This window comes from Delphinapterus leucas, chromosome 2, assembly GCF_059928025.1.
Source record: "Delphinapterus leucas isolate spDelLeu-1000000601 "Yukka" chromosome 2, BTC_Dleu_Yukka2, whole genome shotgun sequence".
Lineage (NCBI taxonomy): Eukaryota > Metazoa > Chordata > Mammalia > Artiodactyla > Monodontidae > Delphinapterus > Delphinapterus leucas.
In genome coordinates, this window is record NC_143130.1 from 3,172,172 (window position 1) to 3,184,241 (window position 12,070).

General features: G+C 36.1%; 1 protein-coding gene across 6 annotated transcripts in view; it reads left to right on the plus strand.

Moving 5' to 3' along the window:
* The window catches only part of ZEB1 (zinc finger E-box binding homeobox 1), a 194,629-nt gene that overhangs the window by 135,785 nt on the left and 46,774 nt on the right, over window positions 1-12,070 (plus strand). The gene's annotated exons all lie outside the window — the stretch shown is intronic.

The following is a 12,070-nucleotide window of genomic DNA, read 5'->3' on the forward strand; positions in this document are numbered from 1 at the left end:
CTGAAAAATGGCAGAAGGTAGTGGAACAAAAAGGCGAATATGTTGTTCAACAAAGTTCTTGGTGAAAATGAAAAATGTGTCTTTTATTTTTGCTTAAAATCTGAAGGAACCTTTTGGCCCACCCAATATATCCCTCTAGACTATAAACGTTCCCATGGCCTCCAGCAAGGCCAGGACCTAGTAATTCCTAGATGATTCTTGGTTTTCAGGCCTATGGTATCTGCTATCGAACCCTACATCACAATCTTCTTCTTGGCTAGCCAGCAAATAGATGCTATCCTCTTTCTTCTCCTTGCTCTAAGACTATTTAACCCCTTGATTGGTTTTCTGTTGCTGCCATAACAAATTACCAGAACACTCAATGGCTTAAACAACACAAATGTATGGTTTTACAGCACTGTTGGTCATAAGCCCATGACAGATCTCACTGGGCTAAAATCTGAGTGTTGACAGAGCTGCGTATTTTTCTGGAGATCCTAGGAGAGGATCAATTTCCTCACTCATTTGGAGATTGGTGGAATCAGTTCCTTTTGGTTGTAGGACCAAGGACCCCACAGGACAGTTCCATCAGCAAAGAACTCCTCACTGTACCCTTTTTAGTCACACCTTCCTCCTACTGCAAACCCTGGCGGCCACGGCCTCTTCTCTGTCACTGTGGTTTTGGTTTTTTGAGAAGGTCATATAGATGAAATCACAGCATAACACATTTTGTGTCTGGCTTCCTGCATGCTGCATGCCTTTGAGATTCATTCATCTTGTTGCAAGTATAAATACTGTACTCTTCATTGGTGAGTAGTGTTCCATTATATGGACGCACCACAGTTGATCCATTCACCCACTGAAGGACATTTGGCTGTTCCCCGTTTGTGGGGATTATTAATAAAGCTGTAAACACTGGTGTATGTGTGGGGTTTTGTGAACAGTTTTCATTTCTCTAAGGCTAACTTGTAGTGGTATTGTTGAATAAAATGTTAAGTGTACGTTTAATGTTTTAAGAAAATGTCAAAGTGCTTTCCAGGGCGGCTGCTACCCCGCCAGTAATGCAGGAAGATCGAGTTTCTTCACATCCTCACCACTGCTTGGTTTTATCGGTTATTTTTTACTTCAGCCATTGTAATAAGTGTGTCTTTATCATGTGTCGCTCTCCTGTGCATTCCCTTGATGGCTAGTGAAGTTGAACATTTTTCATGTGTTTGTCTGCCATCTGGATATCCCCTTCAGCGAAGTGTCTGTTCGTGTCCTTTGTGCATTTATATAAACAGGGTTTTAGTTTAAGTTTTGAGTGATCCTTTTAGTGGTAGCAAATATTTTCTCCCAGTCTATAGCTTTCATTCTCTTATCCTAGCCTTTCACAGAGCAAAAGTTTTAGATCCATTGAGGTCCTCTAACAATTTTTCCTTTTATGGATCGTGTTTTGGTGTCATGTCCAAGGACTCTTTGCTTACCCCAAGATCACTGGAATTTTTTCCTTTGTGTCCTTCACTTTTTTATCAGATCTATGATCCATTTTAAGTTAATTTTTTTATAAGATACAGGGTTGAGGTGAGGTTCATTTTTTTGGATATGGATGTCCATTTGTTCTGATATTGTTTGTTGAAAAGACTGTCCTTTCTCTGTTGAATTGCATTTGCACTTGTGTCAAAACTTCATGTCCATATTGTGAGGATCTGTCTCTGGACTCTGTTCTGGTGGTCTGTGGGTCTGTCCCTTTGCCAGTACCACATCATGTGATTACTATGACTTTATCCTAAGTCTTGAAATTAGGCAATGACATTCCTCCACCTTTAGCTTTCTTTTTAAAAATTGTTTTGACTATTATAGTTTCTTTGCCTTTCCATGTGAATTTTAGCATAATCTTATATATATAAAAAAATCCTGCTGGTGTTTTTATTTAAATTGTGTTAAATCTGTAGATCAATTTTGAGAGAACTAACATCTTTATTATGTTGAGGAGTCCCTATCTTTATTTTTTCCAGCTTTATTGAGATGTATTTGCTATGTAACATTATTTAAGATGTACAGTATGACTTGATATATGTTTTTATTATGGAATGATTGCCATAATAAGGTTAGTTAACACATCCATTACCTCACATAGTTATAACTGTGTGTATGGCTGGAACATTTAAGATCTATTCTCTTACTAGTACCTTCATACTGTAATACAGTATTGTTAACTACATTCATCATGCCATTCATTAGGTTCCCAGAACTTACTCATAACTGGGAGTTTGTACCCTTTGACCACCGTCTTCCATTTTCCCCAGCCCTGGGCAGCCGCCAATCTGCATTCTGTTTCTGTGAGTTATGTTTCTAAGATTCTGCCTATAAATGAGATCACGCAGTATTTGTCTCCCTTTGACGTATTTCACTCAGCATAATGCCCTCAAGTTTCATCCATGTTGCTGCACAGGGCAGGATTTGCTTCTTTTTTGCCGCTGAATAATATTTCATTGTGTGTGTGTATGTGTATACATACCACATTTTCTTTATTCATCTGTTGATGTACACTTTGTTTGCATGTCTTGGCTATTGTAAATAACGCTTCAGTGAACACGGGAGTACAGATATTTCTTGAGACAGTAATTTCTTTTCCTTCAGATATATACCTAGAAGTAGGATTCCTGGATCACGTGGTAGTTCTATTTTTAATTTTCTTGAGGAACCTCCATACTGTTTTTCATAGTGGCTGCACCAGTTTACATTCCCAGCAGTACACAAGGGTTCCCTTTTCTCTACACCCTCTCCAGCATTTCTTATTTGTAGACTTTCGAATGATGGCCATTCTGACCCGTGTGAGGTGGTACCTCACTGTAGTTTTGATTTGCATTTCCCTGATGGTAAGTGATACTGAACACCTTTTCATGTACCTCTTGGCCATCTGTAGATCTGCTTTGAAAAAAAATTTCTATTCAGGTCCTTTGCCCATTTTTAAATCATTATTTGTTTTTTTACTGTCAAGTGGTGTAAGTTCCTCGTGTATTTTGAATATTAGCCCCTTTTCAGATGTACGGTTTGCAGATATTTTCTCCCACCCCATAGGTTGCCTTTTCACTTTGTTGATCATTTATTTTGCTATGCAGAAGCTTTTTTAGTATGATGTATTTCTTCCTACTTGTTTATTTTTTATTTTGTTGCTTGCGCTTTGGTGTCATATCTAGAAAATCACTGCCGAGACCAGTGTCAAGGAGTTTTTTCCCTATGTTTTCTTCCAGGATTTTTATGGTTTCATGTCTCACGTTGAAGTCTTTAATCCATTTCTAGTTAATTTTTGAGAGTGATACAAGATAGGAGTCCAGTTTCACTTTTACATGTGACTGTCCAGTTTTCCCAACACCATTTATTGAAGAGACCATCTCTTGCCCATTGAGTATTCTTGGCTCCCCTGTCAAATATTAGTTGACTGTATACACGTGGGTTTATTTCTGGGCCTTTGATTCTTTTCCATTAGTCTGTGTTTTTAATGCCAGTACCATACTGTTTTTATTACTATAGCTTTGTAATATGGTTTGAAATCAGGAAATGTGAGGCCTCTAGCTTTGTTCTTATTTCCTCAAGATTGTTTTGGCTATTCAAGGTCTTTTGTGATTCTGTATAAATTTTAGGATTTTTTTTTCTATTTCTGTAAAAAATGCCACTGGGATTTTGATAGGGATTGCATTAAATCTACAGATACCTCTGGGTAGTATGGACATTTTAAAAATATTAGTTCTTCCAGTTCATGAACAGAAGATATCTTTCCACTTATTTGTGTCTTCTTCAATTTCTTTCATCAGTGTTTTACAGTTTTTAGTGTACAGATCTTTTACCTCCTTGGTTAAATTTATTCCTAAGTATTTTATTGGTTTTGACACTGTTCTAAACAAGAGTGTTTTCTTTATTTCTCTTTCAGGCAGTTCACTGTTAGTATATAAAAATGCAACTGATTTTTTGTATGTTGATTTTTTTTTTTTTCTTGTCCTGCATAGGTGGTGTTTGATTTCTTGCATCAGTGTTTTGTAGTTTCAAAATGCAGGTCATTAACATGTTTTGAGAGACTTAAAACAGGTCATTAACATGTTTTGAGAGACTTAAAACCTATGTCTCTCATTTTTGAAGGGAGAAACTATTGTGAATGTTTTGTTTTTAATTAAGTTTCCGTTTGTTCATTGCTGTTATATAGAAAGCAATATGATTCATTTTTGTGTGTTGCCCTTGTATCCTGCAGACTTGCTAGTTCTAGAACTTTTTTGTAGATTCCTTGAGATTTCTATGTAGACAGTCTTCTCTTCAAATTGGGACAGTTTTTCTTCCTTTCTAATCTGCATAACTTTTATTTCTTTCTATTAAAAGATGTCAGGAGTGGTGAGAGTCGACATTTTTCTTTTCCCCAATCTTAGAGGGGGAAGTATTTGATCTTTTATTTTTAAATATAATGTTAACTGTAGCTTTGTTGTAGATGCTCTTTATCAAACTGAGTAAGTTTTCATTTCTAGTCTGCTGACAGTTTTCATCATGAATAGGTGTGAAATTTTTTCAGATGCTTTTTCTGCATCAGTTGATATGATCATGCAGTTTTGCTTCTTTAGCCTGTTAACACAGTAGAATGCATTACTGGACTTCCCAGTATTGAACCAGCCTTAGATTGATTCCCTGGAAAGCCCCTCTTAGTCATTGTGTTTTCATGTATTGCTGAATATGACTTGGTAATTTTTTGTTGAAGATTTTTGTGCCAATGTACATGAGAGATATTGGTCTATAGGTGGGTTTTTTGTTTTTTGCAATATTGTTACATGATTTTGATATCAGGGTAATGTGGACCTCATAAAATTAGTAGGAAAGTCTTCCTTTCTCTTCTATTTTCTTGAAAATATTATTTAAATTTAGTGTAATTCATTAACTGTCTGGAAAAATTTAAAGTAAAACCATCTGGACCTAGAATTTTATATTGTTTGGGGGGAAGGTTTTAAACTCCAAATTCAATTTTTAAAACAGTTATAGGAATATTCAAGTTAACCATCTCATCTTGGATGACTTGTAGTAGTTTCTAGTTTTTGAGGAAATGGTCCATTTCAAAGTTTTCAAATTCATGTGTGTTAGAGATGTTAACCTTACAGGACTGCTTTAAGGAAGATAGCTCACAATTACATAGCACTTACTATGTGCCTGGTACAGTACTAAGCATATACTATATTGATTTAATCTTCACAACTACCCTAAGAGGTACGGCTACTATCCTCCAAATTTATATTTTGTAAACTGATTATGTACTGCCTCACAGATTTCATAATGGACATATAAAATTTTTCATTTTAGGTGTAAATAATTACAAAAACAGTCTAATTTCTAGCACATTAAAAATGACATTTTTAACGTCATTCTTATATGTGAAATCCATAGCAGTTTAATACCTTCATTTAATACTTTCATTCTTTTTTTTTAAATATGAATAAGCTCTTCTTTAAGAGTCAGAAATGTATATCTTAATGTTTACTCCTTGGACTCATAGTGCTCCCTTATAACCCTTTTAATACCTTCTGGCTTTTCAGTGATAGCCCCTTTTCATTCCTGATATTAGAAATTTGTGGCTTCCCTCTTTTTTTGTCAGTCTTACTTAAGGTTTGTCAATTTTATTGATCTTTTCAAAGAACCTTTTATTGTTTTCTTCTGTTATTCTTTTTTGAATTTTATTGATTTCTGATCTTAATACTTCTTCCTTTCTGTTTGCCCTGGGTTTATTTTTCTCTTCTTTTCCCATTTCTAACATGGAAGCATAGAATTTCGATTTGAGTCCTTATTTTATAACATAAGCATTTAATAATGCAAATTACCCTTTAAACAGTGTTTTAGGTACATTCCACAAATTTTGATACATTGTTTTTCATTTTTCTATTTGACCCATGGATTCTTTAGGAGTGTGTTAATTTCCCAAGTGTTTAGAGATTTCCTCCTCTTTCTTCTACTGATATCTAGTTTATATTCATTATGGTAAGAACATACTTTGTATTATATATATTTTTTAATTTGTTAAGTTTTGTTGTATGATCCTGGATGTGATCTGTCTTCATGAATGTTCTGTGTGCATTTGAAAAAGATTGGGTTGAATGTTTTATAAATGTCGATTGGATCTGGTAGTTGTTAATGTTGCCTAGTTCTTTATAGCCTTGCCGACTTTATCTGTTTGCTTGTTCTGTCAATTAATGTGAGAGGACTATTGAAGTCTCCAGTTATAATCATGGATTGGCCTCTGCTTTCTGTTCTCTCGTTCACCTATTGTGAAGCTCTGTTGCTAGATTCATACAAAGTTAAGATTGTTATGTCTTCTTGGTGAATTGACCTCTTATCATTATAATGTTTCTCTATATCTCTGGTAATTTTCTTAGCTCCAAAGCCTACTTTGATATTAAAATAATCACCCTAGCTTTCTTTTCATTAGTGTTTGTATGGTATATCTTTTTCCATCCTTTTACTTTTAACATACCTGTATCACTACATTTGAAATAACTTATTTGTAGAGAACTACAGATGGAGCTTGCTTTTTAAAATCTGTTCTGACAATCTCTGTCCCTTAATTGGCTTGCTTAGACCATTTATATTTAATGTAACTTTTGGTGTTCGGGTTTAGGTTTATGATTGTATATTATTTGTTTACCGTTTTTTCATTCTTCTGTTTCTTCTTTTCCTGTCTTTTTTGGACCATTTGAATGTGTTTTAGTATTACATTTTCACTTATTTATTTCATTTTTGACTATCTCTTTGTATAGATTTTTTTTTAGTAGTTGCTCTGTTTTTTAAAATTTTTTGTTGGAGTATAGTTGCTGTACAATGTTGTGTTAGTTTATGCTGTACAGCAAAGTGAATCACCTATATGTATATATACATATATCCCCTCTTTTTTGGATTTCCTTCTCATTTAGGTCACCACAGAGCATTGAGTAGAGTTCCTTGTGCTATACAGTAGGTTCTCATTAGTTATCTATTTTATACATAGTACCAGCAGTGTATATATGTCAATCCCAATCTCCCACTTCATCCCAAACCCGCCCCCCCTTTCCCCCTTGGTATCCATACATTTGTTCTCTACGTCTGTGTCTCTATTTCTGCTTTATAAATAAGACCATCTATACCAATTTGTTCAGATTCCATATATGAGTTAATATACGATATTTGTTTTTCTCTTTCTGACTTACTTTGCTCTGTAGATTTGAATGTTACATGTTTTTCACAGTCTACTTAGAATCAGTATTTTACCACTCCAAGTGAAATATAGAAACCTTGCACCCACTGGGTCCCTTTACCCTCCTTCCCTCATGTTGTAGTTGTCATATGTAGTTGTCGTTTCTTATGTTCTCCTTCGTTCCTGACATTTCAAGTTTCCCTCTAATATCATTTCCCCTTCTTTGTGAAGATCTCCTTCTAGCAGTTCTTTTAGATGAGGTCTCCTGTCAACGAACTCTGCTAGATTTCTTTTATCTAAGAATCTCTTTATTTTACCTCCAGTTCTGAAGTATATTTTCACTGGATGTAGAATTTAGGGTTGAGAGGCTGTTCTTTCTTTTAGCACTTTAAAAATGTTCCACTTCCTTATGGAATCCTTAATTTCTAATGATAAATATGCTGTCTTTTGAATCATTCTTCCCTTTATAGTCATGCTACATTTTCTCTCTTTTCAAGATTTTTTTTAATTTTAGTTTTCAGAGTTTGACTCATGATCTGGGCCTGGATTTGGGGGGCTTTACCCTATTTGAGATTCAGTTAACCTCTTGAATCTATTAATTTGTGTCTTTTGTTAAATTTGGGATGTTTTTAGACATTATTTTTTCAAATATTTTTTTCTGTGTCATTCTCTTTCTGGGACTTAAGTGACATGAAAGATACTTTATTATTATCCTACACATCTCAAGACTATTTTTTAATCATTTACTCTCTGTTTTTCAGATTAGATAATTTTTTTCATTGCTCTGTCATCACGTTCACTGATCTTTCCTCTTTCATCTCCATTTTGCTATTGAGCCTATCGAGTGATTTTCTTTTTTTTTACATTTTTGTCACTGTAATTTTAGTTCTAAAGTTTCCTTTTGATTCTTTTTTATATCTTCTATTTGCTGATGAGAGTTTGCTGAGTCTTTCTATCTTTCCACTCTTTTCAGGAGTGTTCACCCTTACTTCTTGGAACACCTTTACAGTAGCTGGCTTACAGTCTTTGTCCTATAATTTCAACATCTGTGTCATCTCAGTGTTGCCATTTTTGATCACCTTTTCCCACAGGCACTGCGATTTTCCTGGTTCTTTGTACGCCAGATAATTTTGGATTGTATCCTGGACATTTTGAGTATTGTCTTATGAGACCCTTGTTGTTATTTAAATCCTGTGGAGAATTTTTGTATTTTTGGTTTAGCAGGCAATTCAGTGTATCAGGCTGTAAGTTCCAAGCAGCTTTCTGTGGGTTGTGGTTCCAACATCAGTTCAGTTTTCAAGCCTTTGCAGTGCTTTTCAGATCTGTGCCATGCAGTGGCCAGTCTGGGACATGAGTAGTGATCTTATCCCACACTTCAGTTCTCAGAGTCTGTGGTCAGATCCACATGTGAGAAGCTTGGGATGCACCCTGGAGCTCACAGACAGCTTTGTGCAGTCTCTCTCCCACGCCCTCCCTCTCCACCGTCTCCTCAGTATTTCCAGTTCCTTGGGACTCCCCTGTTCAGTCTTCTGACAAAAACCTGGGACTTTGTTGCTGTACCTGATGCGTACTTCCTGCAACTATGACTGCGAGAAGAAGGGCCGCAAGAAGACAGGGAGGAGGAACTCAGTGGACATTTGTGCACCATCTTCAGGCTCTGGTCCTCTGACTGGAGAAGGGAAGGTCCCTTTCCCTTGGAGTTTTAGGTACCCTTAGGCCCCTGCTGTCACCATGGCCTCTCCCACCACTGTGGAATGACCTGGGGGCTGGGACACAAGACAAAAGAGGGAAAAATGCATACTTCTCCCTTCTTTGAGCCCCTTCTTGCTCCCTGAGCCTAAAGTAGAGGGCTTTCTTAGCACGCTCTTCCGTGCCTCAGTGTTGACGTCCAGCTTTTGGGCCTCCCTGAACCCAGGCCGGGGTGGGAGGGATCACTTCCAGCTCAGTGGCCCAGCCTTCCTCCCCTGCCTGCCTTCCTGCTGTGGTCACCTTCCAGAGGCTTCACACTGCCCCTGCCTGCATCCCCCCAGGTGCTTTAGTTGCATCCAGTGGGACACACAGGTGGTTTATCTCCATCTTAACCAAAGCTGACCCCAGGTGTATATTTCTTTTTACCATTATCTAAGTTAACAGGTATTCATGGAGGTTGTGAATTATATTTACTGTGACATTGATGGGCAGTTATACCAAAAGTATATTAATACATATGTAGAACCTAAAGGATATTAGAAGGGAAGATGGCACTGTCTGGAAAGGTTCTGAAAAAGTACATAATGAAACAAATGTTTCACCCCTAAATAAAGTTTGAATACTATACTAATACTATACTATACTATACTATACTAATACTATACTATACTAATACTATACTATACTAATACTATACTATACTATACTAATACTATACTATACTAATACTATACTATACTAAATACTATACTATACTATACTAATACTATACTAATACTATACTATACTATACTAATACTATACTATACTATACTAATACTATACTATACTAATACTATACTATACTAATACTATACTATACTAATACTATACTATACTATACTATACTAATTATCGGCATTTGCTTTTTGGATAGTACTCCTGTAATAGGAACAGCGGGGTGGGGATAGCAGAGAGCAGGGTCAGGGAAGACTTACAAAATGAGAGACATGTGAACTGATCTTTAAAGAATCAGATTAGTAGAAGTTACTCAGATGAATGGGTAACAGCATTCTCGCAGAGAAAACAGCTTGAGAAGAAGCAGGTATAAATGTGCATGGCATATGTGGATGTGTGTCATCAAGGAAGAGACAAAAGCAGGAAAGGAAAATCTGATTCATTTAGCCACTTACTGTGCCTTATTAGCCATTGCTACAAAGTGTTCCCACAGAAACATGTGAAATGGTTAGAAACACCCTGGTATGAATTTCAGAAATGCAAGGTTTAGTGTTAATGTGTTAAATGTGTTAAATAATCAGTCCTGTACTTTGCACTATTCTATCTTGCCATTGATAGTAATCTTCTGGATTTTTAATTAAAGTCAATTGCATTTGTCATTCTTACTTTTACTTGCTAGGAATTTCATCCTTTGGCAAAATGAACAAGTGCTGTCTATTTTGATCTAAATGTGTGCTATTTGCCTTTGACTTTTTTAAAACTAAGCTTTCAATTTTGAAATAATTATAGATTCACAAATAATTCAGTTTTAGATCTACAAATAATACAGAGAGCCTTTGTACCTTTTACCCAGTTTCCCCCAATGGTAACATCTTGTAAAACTGTAGTGCAGTATCATAACCAGGATATTAACACTGACATAGGTGAGATACAGAGCATTCCATCACCACAGGGCTCCCTACTTGCCTTCAGACAACCCACCCTCTCCTCCCCTCCACCCCACCCTTAACCCCTGGTAACCACTAAGCTGTTCTCCATTTTTGTAATTTTGTCATTTCAGTAATGTTATGTAAGTGGAATCACACAGTATGTAACATTTTGGATTGGCTTTTTTCACTCTCCGTAATTTCTTGGAGATCCACTGAAGTTGTATGTATCAGTAGTTTGTTCCTTTTTGTTGCTGAGTACTAGTTTATGACTTATTGCAGCTATATTTTACCCTTATTTAAAAAACTAAAGTCTTGTTACTTAGGAGTTTTTCCTTTATATATTTGCTTTGGAATTTAGACTAAAAGTCAAAGCCTCAGGAGCATTCTAGTTTTCCTTCCTAAGTTGCATTTAGGTGGGTCAATCATAATGTGTTGACATTATTACGTCTTACAGGAGAGAAAGTCTTATGTACAAGTAGATTCAACTACTTTACCCCTCATATATTTCTTAAAACTAGAAGTAAGATCAGAACACATGAGGGAGAACGCTGCTTGAGAAATATTTAGAACAGCCCCTGTTCCAAGACACCCTCGTGCTGATCCCTGGACAGAGCAGTGGGCGGTGGGGGGGCTGCCCCAGGTAGCAGTCTGCAGCAAGAGGAGTGTGCCCACCTTACAGCCCAGCATCAGCACCGTTTCTGTTTTCATTAGTTGACATGGTTTTAGTTATTGAACCAAAATTCCAGCCCCAGTAATGAGGGAAAGAATGGACACTTTCGGGTTTCAAATTGTGGTGAGTGTGGGACCAGATTCTGACATATGCCGCATGCTCATCTAAGCAGCCTAGATTCCAGCAGAAGGAATGAAGAAGTGAATAATTTAATTGAATCACACACAGTGTTTAAATTAGCTATAATAATAACTGTAAGTAGTAAAATTAATAAGGTCCAAAATATCACTTTAAACTTTAATATCAGTGCTATCTTCCACCTTAGCAAGTCATAACCCTGCCTGCTTTGATCTTCATTTGAGGAGAAATAGAGAATGCGCATGTGCAATAATAAGTACCTGTATTACTATCATATAATTGCCCACTTGGCACACTGTTTATTTTAGTTTAAGTAGATGCTTTGGAGGAAGAGGAAAAAAAGACATTAGAGATTTTCAGACACTTACCAAATACTAGTGTTTATCCTATAGTATTGTTAACACTTGACCAGGGATTTTTAAATTGTCATTTTGCTGATGGCAAATACAAAATGAGAATTCTTCGGTAGAAGTTAGTCTCACCATTATCCACTTTAGACAGTGGTTTTTATGCTGATCTAGAGAGGTCTGTGCGTATTTTAACTGTTTTTCACATAATGATCATCTTTAAGTAGTAACATAACAGTTAATGAGTATAGAAAATCCGCTGAATAAATCCACCCGACAATCCAGGACACTTAAGGAAATACATGTGAGCATGTATTTAATGCTTTAATGTGAGCACATTTTACTTGATTAGTGCTCTATTTCTCAATTCAATTATCAAACTTAGGGGAAATCTAAATCAAGATTTTTGACTGACATATTCAAT